At 44.0% G+C, this 15,281-nt stretch overlaps 1 protein-coding gene across 2 annotated transcripts in view; it reads right to left on the reverse strand.

The window, feature by feature from the left end:
- Positions 1-322: 322 nt before the first annotated feature.
- The window catches only part of ZBTB9 (zinc finger and BTB domain containing 9), a 62,012-nt gene continuing 47,053 nt past the window's right edge, over positions 323-15,281 (reverse strand). The window contains exons 4-6 of one of the 2 annotated variants that reach the window (XR_008711665.1): positions 7,135-7,386; positions 2,031-2,136; positions 323-1,436 (exon numbers count right to left, since the gene is read on the reverse strand). The gene's annotated coding sequence lies outside the window, so the exon portion shown is untranslated. The remainder of the gene's footprint in view (positions 1,437-2,030; positions 2,137-7,134; positions 7,387-15,281) is intronic. The other variant, XR_008711666.1, reaches the window with a different exon arrangement.

Genomic DNA, 15,281 nt, shown 5'->3' on the forward strand with positions numbered 1-15,281 from the left:
ATGACCCTGGGCCATACTGGACAAACCTCCAGTTCCAGGAGCCTGACCTTGGATGATGTAGCCATGGACTTCAGATACAAAGAGCGGAAGCCTCTGGACTCCCCTCAAGAGGCCCTCTATATAGACTTGATGCCCAAGAATTTTGGAATTGTTATCACACTGAGTAAGGACTTTCCTCTGACCCACAATTGGTCTAACTGGAAGGCTTAACTGCTTTTTTTCTAATGGATCTTCCTTCTGCCTTCCCCCTCTCCTGTGCTATGAAATGTTTCAGGGACTGGAAAGCTTCCAGAATTTGTCCAAGTAGACCTCTGAGCTTAAGTTTCTAATTTTTTTTTTTGGTCTGCATTTGTTTTTTCTGTCTGTATTTCTTTTCTGCTTTATTTCTTTTTATGTCAGGCAAAAGGCTTGGAATTTGCCGGTGTCCCTTATTGACTTCCCTGGTGGCTCAGACAGTAAAGAATCTGCATGCAATGCAGGAAACCAGGGTTTGATCCCTGAGTCAGGGAAGATCCCCTGGAGACGGGAATGGCTACCCACTTACTTCAGAATGTCACAACTGAGTGACTTTGACTTCCACTTATTGGTATAAGGGCTTCCCTGGTGGCTCAGTGGGAAAGAATCTGCCTGCCATTGCGAGAGAGGAGGGTTTGATCACTGGGTCGGGAAGATCCCCTGGAGCAGGAAATGGCAACCGGCTTCACATCTGAGCACGCACACACACTTACTCTGGTGAGAGTGTTGCTGGCTGAAGCCGTAGGTTTCTTGATCCCCCAGGAAAGACAGAAACCATTGAGGGGCTCCTTGGCCCTGAGGCAAGATATTTCTACTCCTCAACTCATGTCTCCAGATTCTTATCTGTTAAAAGTGTGCAGTTTTTGAGCATTCTCAGTTACTGCCTTTCTTATACCTGCAGTTCTTTATAAACAGGATCACAGGCCTGGGAGCTACTGGTAGGTTTCTAGGGTGGCTGTCCACTGCTGTTGTCTTTCATGTCATCCCAAGCACTCAAAGGGCTTCCCAGGTGACTCAGTGGGTAAAGAATCCACCTGCAATGCAGGAGATGTGGGTTGGATCCCTGGGTCCGGAAGATCCCCTGAAGGAGGGCATGGCAAGCCATTCCAGTATTCTTGCCTGGAGAATCCCATGGACAGAGGAGCCTGGTGGGCTACAGTCCTTAGAGTTAAAAAGAGTTGGACACAACTGAGCTGCTGAACACACTTGCACACAGTCATACAAAAAAGATGTCCTCACCAGGACCACACTGGTTTCCCGGCCTCAGAGAGAGTATATTTCTCCAAATTCCCAAAATATAATAGATGTCTGCTGGGAATTCCTTGGCAGTCCACTGTTTAGGACTCTGTGCTTCCACTGCAGGGGGGCACAGTTTTGATCACTGGTCAGGGAACTAAGATCCTGCAAGCTGTGTGGCATAGCTGAAAAAAGAAAAACAAAACGAATCCTTAGTGCCTTTTGTTACTGTAATCATGTAACAGAATTATTTAATTAGATTAGATGGGGGGGGGGACATTAAGGTGGAAGACTCCTTTGCCAGCCCCTCTTACTGTGAGTTCCCACGCCAAGAGTTGGAGAAAGTAGTTAAGAATGGAGTGATAAGAGATTCCCAGGATAGCATCTTAAAAAAGGAAAACCGGGAACTTCCCTGGTTGTCCAGTGGCTAAGACTCTGAGCTCCCAATACAGGGGGCCTGGGTCCGATCTCTGATCAGGGAACTAGATCCCACATGCCACAACTAAGACCCAGGGCAGCCAAATAAATAAATAAATGAAAACCAGAAATACGGTAGACCTTTGAACAACTTGGGTTTGAACAGATTCATTTATAAGCCAGATCTTTCCCTAAATACCTCTTGCAGTACTTCTTGATCTGTGGTTGGTTGAATACACAGATGCGGAACCATGGGTAGTGTGGCCTCACTCTATAGTTATAGGGGATTTTTGACTCTCCGAGAATTGGTGCCCCTTAACGCCATGTTCAAGGGTCAACCATAAAGACAAGACTTTACTTACCCGTTGTCTGTATTTCCATAGTGACCAGCAGAAAATTTTTATCTAAGATTTTTTAGGTGAGAGTGGACAGCAGAAAAGCCAAAATCTGGAAAGTCTTCAGCTTGTTCTAGGGAGAAAGGACAGAAGGAAGGAAGTGAGTATCTAGAGCCTGCAGGAAGGAGCCAGTGGCAGGGACAAAGAGGAGGACAGTCTTCTTAATTGGGGCCCTGGCATCAGGGGGCTCCCCAGCAGAGTTGCCCTGATACCCTGATTTCTTGACATACTGACCCTCTTCCTTGCTTACAAATAGGGTTTGCAGTTTATAAACCTGAAGTGTTAAGCCATTTGGAAAAAGGGGAGGCCTTGTGTGCCTGGACACAAGGGCTGGACAAAGAACCTGAGCCAGATGGGTGACTGCAGGAAGGTCCTGGGGCCACTGACCTGCCCTGCCTTCAACTCATGCTGATTATAGTAATTCCAAAGCAACATGAGTTCCGTTGTTAAGGATATAGGCTCATTCGTAAGAACATAGGCTCCTCCTGGTTGATCTTACGATTGCCAGCGATTATCCAGCCTTTCTCTCTCAGGTCTCACTCTGGTTCATGGTTCCTATGAAGGAAAAGTCAAGGTGGGGGTCTCTTAACACCTTCATCAGGGCCCAATGGACTTAAGATTTCTAAGCGAGCAGAGTGTAGCATTTACAGTTTTTGTGTGCTCTATTTCGAAGTTGCATTGTCAGTTTCCTTTGGAAATAGAAGCAGAATTGAGAATGGCTCTTGGATAGAGAATCCCCACATTCTCAGAACCTCCATGTTCAAATAATCTGCTGGTTCTGAATCCAGTGGTCTCTGTTCTGACCCTGGACTGAGAAAAGGTGTCTGTGTGATGGTGACGGGACCTCTAACAGCCCTCCTCACCTCCGTCCTCTTGGTGAAGCTGAGGCAGAAGGTAGGTGGACCCCAGGCTGGGCGGCCACAGTTTGTGAACAGATACTCCAAAATAGCAGGAGCGAGAGAAGAGCTCAGCCCTGCCCAGTTAAGAGGTGAAAGTCCACATAGTCCTCATTCTTGACATCAAGGAGACCTTCCTGACTACACATGCGCAGAAAGTCTCCCTGATGGTCAGGAAGGGAGAGAGCGGCACCTTGTAGTAAGTGATGGCAGCCTACTCCCAGGCCTCTCCGCTGGAGTCCGCCTGGGCTGAGATGTGTGTGCACACACGGAAGGCCCCTGAGATACACTAAACATGGACTCAGAACCAGGCAAAGCAAGATGATTGGCCAAGAGAAACCTGGAAGCAATGCCCCACAGAAGTGAGTCAAACAACCACGAGGGTGTGTCTCTTTCTCTCTTGGCCGACCTATGTGTCTGTCTACCCGGACTTCCCACCTCTGAAAATTCATTTCTACACAGTTGATGGGTCACGGCCTTGTCACTGGCCACTGGTCCCTGTGTCCCGTGATTAGGATTTGTCACTCTCACTGCCGCAGCCTGACATCGATCTCTGAACAGTAACTGAAATCCTGTTTCCAGGGGAATGGGAAGAGGACTGGAAAGTTCTCTCAACAGGAAAGGCTGTTTTGGCCTTTGAAGATGGAGACCTTCCCTGGTTTCGTGGAGGACCAAGAGTCCTCGCCTGTTTAAGGCACTCCTGGTTGCTGAGGAATTGGCCCTGGCTGTAGTGCTGGACGGATGTGCTTCTGTGCAAGAGAGACAACTTGGGTTCACCCTCTCCACAGGTTTCCTAAAGGTAAAAGGATAACTCCAACCACCAGACATTTAACAGTTGTGGCTTTATTGCTGATAAGGTTAACCTAAACATTCGACTTACATTGATTAGACTTTGGGGACTTCCCTGGTGGCCCAGTGGCTAAGACTCCCACTCCCAGTGCAGGGGGCCTGGGTTCGATCCCTGGTCAGGGAACTAGATCCCACAAGCCCCCAACTAAGAGTGTGCATGCTGCAACGAAAGATTCCACGTGCCACAGCTGGAGAATCAAAGATCCTGTGTGCCCTGACTAAGACCCGGAGCAGCCAAATAAATAAATAAAAACAAATATTTTTAAAAAGTGATTAGACTTTTGTTTAACAACTAAATCTAATAAAGTTATTGTTTTTATTAATTTTTGTCTCCACGGTCTTATGAATAGAGGAGGTTGCCAACACTGACCCTTTCCTGGCTTAAGAATGAAAATCACACCTTCCAGAAAACCTTGTATATCTGTTTAACCAGTGCCTCCAGGACTACAAATTATCGAGTAACCAATCAGAATCAGAGACTTTAAAAGTTAAAGATCACTTTCGCAGCATATATTAATAGTAACAATCTCTGAAGTCCAGGGGTCTTGAAAGACTACTTAACAATAACCTTGGCAAGAGCAGCTTTACAATCCTGAATAGTATTTGCTCTTCAGCAGCTATAGGAGAATAGAGAAACTTTTTTTCTCCTTGCTGAGACTTTTTCACCAGCAAAGTCAGACTTGGAATCCTGGTAGTTCTGATAGTTAGGACAGGAGGAGGGAAAAGAAAGGCAAATCTGAGAAGCTCAAACTTCACAACCAAGAAAGGAAAAGGGCTGAATAGGATAATTATCAAACGGAACATGGGGATGTAATGGAATCCTGTTTTCCATCTGTCAAATGTGGAAGATTCTTGTTAGGTGGAACACACATCAAACTTAAACCCCAGCTGATCCCAGCCATTCACAAGCTCTTTAGGTCTGTAATCATGACCTCTGCTATCACTGCTGTACCAGTGGGTTTTGAGCCAGTGGCTGACCCATAAGCCCTGGGGTCTAGTGAGGAAAGGGGAGCAGAGGCTGGCTCATGGGGTGGCCCTTGGCCCGCTGAGTCCATGTGGAGCTTCTGCTCAGACCCTCTCCTGCCCTCCCCCAGGCTGGTATGGGGTCAGGAATCTCAGGAGGGACCAAGGAACTGAGAGTCACAGATCAGCTCATCACTGCTGCCTTCCCTTCTGTCCAGGATGTCCAGAGAGGGAGACCCCAAACTTGTGTGCAGTCGAACCTTGAAATGCATCTTTGAGTTATTTACTTAAGATCCAGTGTTTTGAAGAGAACTCTTCCTGCCACCTAAGTAGACAGTTTTGGTAAAGAATATGCCTGCCAATGCAGGGGACCCAGGTTCAATTCCTGGTCCAGGAGGATCTCACATGCCACAGGGCTAAGCCCAGCCACCAAAACCACTGAAACCCCTGTGCCCTAAAGCCCATGCTCCACAAGAGAAACCACTGTGATGAGAAAGCTGAGCACTACAATCAAGAGTAGACCCAGCTCATTGCAGCTAGAGAAAGCTGGTGAGCAGCGGCAGTGACCCGGCACTGCCAGTAAATGAATTAATTTACAGAAATGAAGAAGCCAAATGAGTTGAATTATAACACACCATTGTAAATCAACTATACATCAATCAATCAGTCAATAAGTAAACTGAACTGAGGTACTTCTGGGCAGTCCCCCGTCTCCAGGGAGCCATACTGCTGCTGCTGCTGCTAAGTCGCTTCAGTCGTGTCCGACTCTGTGCGACCCCATAGACGGCAGCCCACCAGGCTCCCCCGTCCCTGGGATTCTCCAGGCAAGAACAATGGAGTGGGTTGCCATTTCCTTCTCCAATGCATGAAAGTGAAAAGTGAAAGGGAAGTTGCTCAGTCATGTCTGACGCTCAGCGACCCCATGGACTGCAGCCTTCCTGACTGCTCCATCCATGGGATTTTCCAGGCAAGAGTACTGGAGTGGGGTGCCATTGCCTTCTCTGCCAGGGAGCCGTAACCTCCCACCAATTTGTCCGATTTCAGCTGCTTCACTCACATTCACCTTTATAGCCTAAAGAACTGCAAATTTGTCAGCTCAGCTCTAAGCTTCCTTTTCTGTCTGTTACCTATTGTTCACAGGAGGGAGAAGCCTGCTGGTCTCTCGGCCTGGTTTGATAAGCAGGGTCCCCCCAGGTGAGACAGACTGGCATATCTGCAAAACTATGCTATTTTCATTTCAGCGCTACCCACTAACCATCGCTGAGCAACGCCCGCCTGCCCAGGGCTGCTCTAAGTGAAGCATTTACCTGTCTGGGTAACCTTAAGGGGGAGGTGCTTTTATCCCTATTTTACAGTTAAAGTAATTGGCATGGAGAGGTTGATTATCTTGCCTAAGGTCATCCAAACGATAATTTTTTAAATTAGCATTTTAAAATGACATAATTGCTTCTTTTCCGATTGTAGAAGTAATTCTTATTCATGACAGAAAGTGGAAAATACACAAAAACAAAGACATAAATTTATAAAATTACAAAATAACACGAATCATCTCTAACTGCACCCTGAGACATAACCCCATGTCAGTAAGATTCTACCAGGTTTTTTCTGCCCTGAGTATATATATTTTTAAACATAGCTGGGATCATTTGGTACATCTGTTTTATAACCTGATTTTCTAAACATCCTCATTTGTGAACATTTTCCCATGGCAGTATCTACTCTTTTACGTCATGTTTTTTAACGCCTGCATCGCCTTATATATATGCACTATAATGAATTTTGTTCTTAACTGATTCCCTATTGTTGGACATTTATGTAACTTCCAAGCTGTTATAGTTCACCAACTTGCAGATTTACAATGAGAAATATATCTGGCAAGCAAACAAGACTATTTCTGCAAGTTGGTCACACATCTTTTCCCTCTAAGAAAGTATGTGGAAAATCAAACTATATCACTGAATTCAGAAAGGGGGCTTTGATCTTAATAAGCAGGGTCAGCAAGCCAGGTGGTAGCCTGTTAAAACCTGTTTGGATACGACTGTCTATACTGCAGCCTTCCAAGCTGCATCAAAGACCATGGATGTCAGGGTCTCCTCATCCATACCTTTGTTGACTAGTACACAGGGGTTTGTCTTCCTTCTACATAGTAGATAGCTTCCAGGTGAAGAGCTGGCATTTTCCCTAGGATTCTGTATTTCTAACAAAGTATCACATTTCAAAGGCTTTGGAGAGCTTTCTGCAAGTTGTATCCGGTGACTCCTGCTTTCATCTCATGGACAGAACCATACCCTGGAACCAGCTCTGACATGGGAGAGACTGGGGGACGTGGTCTTTTTATTTTAAAAAAATATTTATTTATTTACTTAGTTTTTGGCTGTGCTGGGTCTTTGTTGCTACGAGCAGGGGCTACTCTCCAGTTGCGGTGCGCGGGCTTCTCACTGCGGTGTCTCTGTGGGGCTTGGGCTCCAGCGCAAGTAGATTTCTGTAGCTGTGGTGCACGAGCAAACCCTGGTCCGCTGCATTGGCAGGTGGATTCCTAACCACCGGACTGCCGGGAAAGTCCCAGATGTGGTCTTTTTAGGTGAGCACTTGCTCACCCTGAATGCAATGTGTTTCTGTTAGTGTGAAAGGAGAGAGTGGTATTAGTAGGTGACTCAGATCACATTGGAAACTTAAAAAAATTTGTCCCATTAATAGCTGCAGTTCATTTTTGGTAGAAAGTGCAATTTCCACTGCCTTTCCACTATAGAAATATTTTCCCAAGGATGTTTTCCATGAAACCAAAATAACTGTAATATTAAGTGATGGACCTTAGCATTTTCCCTGGCTACAAAGTCTCTTTCCTAGAGTTTCCTATTCTGATTCGTGGAAAAATGTGGCCTTTAGGAGGGGCCAAGATGATCTAAGAGAGACCAGCTCTCCTGCTTGACTTTGCTTATATGCTTTCCTTTTACATTCAGCCTGTAATGTTATTTTTCTTTTTTAAAATTCACCTGGATGCTTTATTTGTTCTATTTTTTTCACCTCACCTCAAAGCTTGCAGGATTTTAGTTCCCTGACCAGGGATTGAACATGTGTCCCCAACAGTGGAAGCGGGGAATCCTAGCCACTGGACCACCAGGGAATTTCTGTGATGCTGTTTTAACTCCAGATATGAAGATCTAATACCTTGTAGATTTATCACTATGTCAATATAAAGAGCAAAAAAAAAAAAAAACAAAACTCCAAGATCCTGATCCAGCTGTAAGAAATCTTTTTGAGATATTCTCAGTCATCAAGATCTGATAGATGGGGACCACCCCAGTGGTCCAATGGTTGAGGCTCTGCACTTCCAATGTAGGAGGCACAGTTTGAGTCTCTGGTTAGGGAACTAAGATCCCACATGCCAAAAAAAAACACAAAGACCTGGTAAAGGAAATAAGAATGGCAGAATGTTTACTGCTGCAGTTAAATTTTCCATGCAAAAGTCTTTTTTAGAAGTTTTTAAAAATTGAAAGATATCCAGAACATATAAAGTACTCCTACAGTTCAACAACAAAAAAGCTCCATTAAAAAAAATGGGTAAAGGACTCCAATAGACATTTCTCCAAAAGAAGATATGCAAATAACTAATAAGCACATGAAAAGAAGCTAAACATCACTAGTCATTAGGGGAATGCAAATCAAAACCACAGTGAGATACCACTTCACACCCATTAGGATGGCTATTATGAAAAAAAACAGAAAATAACCGGTGGTGGCGAGGCTGTGGAGAAATTGGAACCCTGAGCAGCGCGAGTGCAGCTGCTGTGGAAAATGGTATGGCAGTTCTTCTGAAAAATTAAAGATAGAACTACCATATGATCCAGCAATTTTGCTTCTTGGTAGATACCCAAAAGAACTGAAAACAGGGGGTTCCAGTAGATAGTTGCACACCCGTGTTCATAGCACTGTTTTAACAATAGCCGAAGGTGAAAGCAACCCAGGTAGTCAATAGATGACTGGATAAACAGTGTGATATATATATGTATAAACAAACAAAAAAAGCGGATGTTATTTGGGCTTAAAAATGAAGGAAATTGTGATACATGCTACAACATGGGTGAACCTTGAGGACGTTATGCTCTTGAAGTAAGACAATCACAAAAGGACAAACTCTGTTTGATTCCACTTATATGAGGTACCTAGAGGAATCAAATTTTTTGAGACAGAACATAGAACTGTTAGGGGAAGAACACTGGCTTCCACCCACCCACCCTAGCCAGGCACCCTAGTAACCATTTGCATGAGTTGCTTTAGGACAGGAGATCCTGGTAAAGAACAGGGAACAAATAAGCCACCACCAGCTGGAAGAGTTCAGGAAAAGTCTAAAGGAGACACCATATGTCCGACCACCTCCCCGAATCCCTCTCGCTGGCATCCATCTTGGCTGAACAAGGCTTGCACCACCAGGAAGGACTCTGACTCAGAATGATTGGCTAAGGACAACCCAGAAACGAATCCCATCACCATAAAACCGGAGAGTGAGCCACGTGGCACAGCAGTCCTCCTGGATCCCCTCACCCCACTGCTCTCTGCCCGGGCGCCCCTTCCCAATAAGGTCTCTTGCTCATGTGTCTCCTCGGACAATTCATTTCCGAGTGTTACATAAAAGCGAAGTTTCAGGCCCTGGAAGGGGTCCCTCTTCCTGCAACAGAATGGTGGTTACCAGGGACTCAGAATGATAGGGACAAATAGGTGATTAAGATTAAATAGTTAATCCCACTAGGGAATTGTAAGTAGAAAAAATATGGGCAATCCCTGTAAGTTAATGATTACTCAAGAAATCAGGTTTGCTTAACCACAAAACCATACAGGCTTGCTTAGCAACAAAACCATGTGAGAGAAGCATGAGATATGCACCAAAACAATAAAACATTGGTGGTATGAGACCCACATGCTGCCCGTGAGCTCAACAAGTTAGTGATCCTAGGACACACTCCCTGCATACATTAAAAAAACAATAATTTGTGGATCTAGCTTGACCATGTAGAAACAAGGAAATTTCCCTGCCCAGCCTGGAGGAGGAGCTGATGATGGAAGCATGATGTCTACTCAGGAAAGACAAAGGTCTTCTCCTCTGCTCCACTGTTCCTTTGATTATAAAACTGTAGCCCAGTAAGTTCCACCAGTCGGCTTGTAAGCCTCACCAGTGTGCCATTCTAATACATCACTTCTCATCTACAACTCTGCTGCTCATTGAGACATAAAGGACTATGGTATCGGAGCTCTTCAGAGCCCCCCAAAATGACATCCAATCAGTTTCAAGAAGAAAAAGGGATGAGGAATTATTGCTTAATGAGTAAGGCATTTCACTTTGGGAAGATGAAGAAAATTCTATCGAGATCGGATGGTGCTGATGGTTCTACAGCAGTGCCAATGCACCTGATGCCACTTAACTGTACACTTAAGCATCATTAAAATGTAAATACATTTTGCCTCAACCACATATTGAACCTGAGCCCTCAGCAGTGAAAACGCCAAGTTCTACCTACTGGACTGCCAGAAAATATCCATGAAAATAGTACAGGTTCTTTGTGTTTAAAAAAAAAAAATGTTCAAAGCGAATACTTCTCTCAATCCTTCTTTTCAGGAGTTTAGAATAAATTCGTCCAGATTTTATGTATGAATATATATTTTGTAGAAGGACCAAGTTGAACCTTGTTTTTCCACTTAGAGCAACTTCCTGCATCATGAAAACATTTCCAAGTCTTTCTATAGAGATCTACTTTATTCTCTTCATAGTGCGTGGTATTTCACTATGTAGATATGCTATATCTATTTGACCAATGGAGGTTTATCCTTTGTGATACTTTTGTTTACTTGTTTAGCCTCCCGAGTTAGGCTGGTTAGGGCGTATATGGGTAGATTTTAAAATTCTTAAAGAGTGAAGCCTACCTAACTTATCCTCCCACTTGAGGGAGGTGGGATGCGTTGTCAGCCTTAGAGTTTCTTTCTGAAGTGGGTTTGGGTGAGGGTTCAGAACTGCTGGGCTGGGCACACTCCTTCCCCCCAACCCCACCCCCATAAATATTCCTGCTTTGTGCGTGTGACCCCTTCCCTGGTCATGGGAGTTGGTCAGTGTACAAAGCGGGGGGACTGCTTTTTTTTTTTTTTCATCCAAACTTTTGCTCCGGCCTCTGCCAGTTGTGACCCCAAAGTGCCCACCTCCCCTCTGGTCATGGCAGCTCCCACCCTAGCACTTGGGTCTGGGAAGCCTTGTTTCTGTGGTTTCTTTCCCTAAACTTTGCCATGCCACTCAACCAAGGTTTGCATTCCTTCCTGTGCTTAGAATATATTTGGCTTTTGTGCCCAGTTCCTAGCAGAGAAATCTCTAAGCCTTGGAATTTCCTGATTGATAGGAGTATCTTTTATTAGGGGGGAGGAGCCAAGATGGCAGAGGAGTAGGACGGGGAGAACACTTTCTCCCCCACAAATTCATCAAAAGAACATTTAAACGCCAAGTAAATTCCACAAAACAACTTCTGAATGCCGGCAGAGGACATCAGGCACCCAGAAAAGCAACCCAAGTCTTCGAAAGGAGGTAGGAAAAAATATAAAAGACAAAAAAGAGACAAAAGAGGGAGGGACGGAATTCTGTCCCGGGAAGGGAGTCTTAAAAAGAGAGAAGTTTCCAAACACCAGGAAACCTTCTCACTGCCGAATCTGTGCCGAGCTTTGGAAGCACAGAGGGCAACATAACAGGGAGGAAAAATAAATAATTAAAACCCGCAGATTGTGAGCCCTATGGTAACTCCCCCAGCGGAGAAGCAGCGCAGACGCCTGCACACGCCATTAGCAAGCGGGGGGCTGGGCAGCGAGGCGCGGCGCGGGCTGCATCACTTAGAGTAAGGACCTGGCCTGAATACCCTGAGCGCTATCTGAGTGAAATAATTTGGGCTAGCAAACCAGACTGTGGGATATCTACCACGCGAAAAGCCAGCCCTAACCTAAGACACCGCCAGGCCCGCGCAGGGAACAAAGGACTGAACAGAGATAGCCGGCTGCAGACCTTACCCCTCCGGTGACAGGCAGCCAGAACCGGAAGGGGGCAATCGCAGCCCCAGAGAGACATTATCTATAAAACTGTAAGCAGGCTTCTTTGCTAACTAAAACTTCTTGGGGGTCTGGATGGTCAACATCTGCCTGAGAAGGCGCGCCGGTTGTACACCTAGATAACCGAGCGGCAGGGAGGCGATAAGTCGCAGCAATCGCGTACGCCAAACACCTCATCACCTGAGCTGCTCGGACCTGGGAAGGGCACAAAACACAGGCCCAACAGAGTCTGTGCCTCTGAGGACTACCCGAGTGCCTGATCCTGAGCGGCTTGGACCTGGGAAGTACAGGCAGCCCAGGGCCAGCCACGGATGGTTCCCGGCGGAGCAACCTAGAGCCTGAGCAGTGTGGGCAGGGAGGCTACACGCGCCGTGAGCGGGGGCAGACCCAGTGTGGCTGAGGCACTGCCAGCGCACGCCAGTGTTATTTGTTTGCAGCATCCCTCCCTCCCTCCCCACAGCGCGACTGAACAAGTGAGCCTAAAAAAAAAAAAAAAAAAAGTGTCCTCCACCGTCCCCTTTGTGTCAGGGCGGGAACCAGACACTGAAGAGACCAGCAAACAGAAGAAGCTATAACAGAGGGAACCGCTTTGGAAGCTACAGGCCATAGATTAAAACTCTGTGGTTAGTACCGACTACATAAGAAGGGGCCTATAGATCTTGAGAAATATATGTCGGACCAAGGAGCTAGCCAAAAATGAACTGAACCCACAATACTCACAACAAAACCAGAGAAAGTCCTAGATATATTTTTACTATTTTTACTATCATTCTTTCTTTTTTTTTTTAAATTTTTTTTTAAAAAATTTTAAGTCCTCTATTATTCCTTTTATTTTCACTTTTATAACCCATTACTTTGCAAAAAAAAAAAAAAGACCTTTTTTTTTTACAGCAAACTTCATATATATATATTTTTATAATTTTTTGACCTTGTTTTTTTTTTTCTTCTTTTCTTTAACATTGTATTTTTGAAATTCCAAACTCTACTCTAGATTTTTAATTTTAGCTTTTTGGTATTTGTTATCAATTTTGTACCTATAGGTTTTTTTTATAATTTCTGTGACTTTTTTTTTTCTTTTTCTTCTCTCTGTTTCTTTCTTTTCTTCTTTTATATAACACTGTATATCTGAAATTCCAAACTCTACTCTAGATTTTTAATTTATGCTTTTTGGTATTTGATATCAATTTTGTACCTGTATTTTCTTTATAATTTTTGCAACTTTGTTTGTTTTTGTTTGTTTGTTTTTCTCTCTTTCTTTTTCTTCTTTTTTTTAACATTGTATGTTTGAAATTCCAAACTCTACTCTAGATTTTTAACTTTTGCTTTTTGGTATTAGTTATCAATTTTGTACCTATATTTTCTTTATAATTTTCGCGACCTTGTTTGTTTTTGTTTGTTCGTTTTTTCTCTCTTTCTTTTCCTTCTTCTTTTCTTTAACATCGTATTTTTGAAATTCCAAACTCTACTCTAGATTTTTAATTTTTGCTTTTATGTATTTGTTACTAATTTTGTACCTTTAAGAACCCAATCTTCAGTACCCATTTTTCACTAGAGAGCGAGATTACTGGCTTGACTGCTCTCTCTCCCTTTGGACTCTCCTTTTTCTCCACCAGGTTGCCTGTGTCTCCTCCCTAACCCCTCTCTACTCTACCCAACTTTGTGAATTTCTGTGTGTTCCAGACGGTGGAGAACACTTAGGGAACTGATTACTGGCTGGATCTGTCTCCCTCCTTTTCATTCCCCCCTTTTATCCTCCTGGCCACCTCTGTCTCCTTCCTCCTTCTTCTCTTCTCTGTATAACTCCGTGAACATCTCTGAGCGGTCCAGTTGTGGAGTGCACATAAAGAAGTGATTACTGGCTAGCCCACTCTCTCCTCTATTGATTCCACTTCATCTCATTCAGGTCACCTCTAACTCCCTCCTCCCTCTTCTCTTCTCCATGTAACGCTGTGAACCTCTCTGGGTGACCCTCACGGTAGAGAAACTTTTCATCTTTAACATAGATGTTTTATCAATGGTGCTGTATAGAAGGAGAAGTTTTGAAACTACTGTAAAAATAAGACCAATAACTGGAAGCAGGAGGCTTAAGTCCAAACCTTGACTCCAGGGAACTCCTGACTCCAAGGAACATTAATTGACAGGAGCTCATCAAACGCCTCCATACCTACACTGAAACCAAGCACCACACAAGGGCCAACAAGTTCCAGGGCAAGACATACCAAGCAAATTCTCCAGCAACAAAGGAACACAGCCCTGAGCTCCAAGATACAGGCTGCCCAAAGTCACCCCAAAACCATAGACATCTCATAACTCATTACTGGACACTTCATTGCACTCCAGAGAGAAGAAATACAGCTCCACCCACCAGAACACCGACACAAGCTTCCCTAACCATGAAACCTTGACAAGCCACCTGTACAAACCCACACACAGCAAGGAAACGCCACAATAAAGAGAACTCCACAAACTGCCAGAATACAGAAAGGACACCCCAAAATCAGCAATTTAAACAAGATGAAGAGACAGAGGAATACCCAGCAGATAAAGGAACAGGAAAAATGCCCACCAAACCAAACAAAAGAGGAAGAGATAGGGAGTCTACCTGATAAAGAATTCCAAATAATGATAGTGAAATCGATCCAAAATCTTGAAACCAAAATAGAATCACAGATAAATAGCCTGGAGACAAGGATTGAGAAGATGCAAGAAAGGTTTAACAAGGACCTAGAAGAAATAAAAAAGAGTCAATATATAATGAATAATGCAATAAATGAAATTAAAAACACTGGAGGCAACAAATAGTAGAATAACAGAGGCAGAAGATAGGATTAGTGAATTAGAAGATAGAATGGTAGAAATAAATGAATCAGAGAGGATCAAAGAAAAACAAATTAAAAGAAATGAGGACAATCTCAGAGACCTCCAGGACAATATTAAATGCTACAACATTCGAATCATAGGGGTCCCAGAAGAAGAAGACAAAAAGAAAGACCATGAGAAAATACTTGAGGAGATAATAGTTGAAAACTTCCCTAAAATGGGGAAGGAAATAATCACCCAAGTCCAAGAAACCCAGAGAGTCCCAAACAGGATAAACCCAAGGCAAAACACCCCAAGACACATATTAATCAAATCAACAAAGATCAAACACAAAGAACAAATATTAAAAGCAGCAAGGGAAAAACAACAAATAACACACAAGGGAATTCCCATGAGGATAACAGCTGATCTTTCAATAGAAACTCTTCAAGCCAGGAGGGAATGGCAAGACATACTTAAAGTGATGAAAGAAAATAACCCACAGCCCAGATTATTGTACCCAGCAAGGATCTCATTCAAATATGAAGGAGAAATCAAAAGCTTTTCAGACAAGCAAAAGCTGAGAGAATTCTGCACCACCAAAACAGCTCTCCAACAAATACTAAAGGATATTCTC

This window comes from Bubalus kerabau, chromosome 3 (genome assembly GCF_029407905.1).
Source record: "Bubalus kerabau isolate K-KA32 ecotype Philippines breed swamp buffalo chromosome 3, PCC_UOA_SB_1v2, whole genome shotgun sequence".
In the NCBI taxonomy this organism is placed as follows: domain Eukaryota; kingdom Metazoa; phylum Chordata; class Mammalia; order Artiodactyla; family Bovidae; genus Bubalus; species Bubalus kerabau.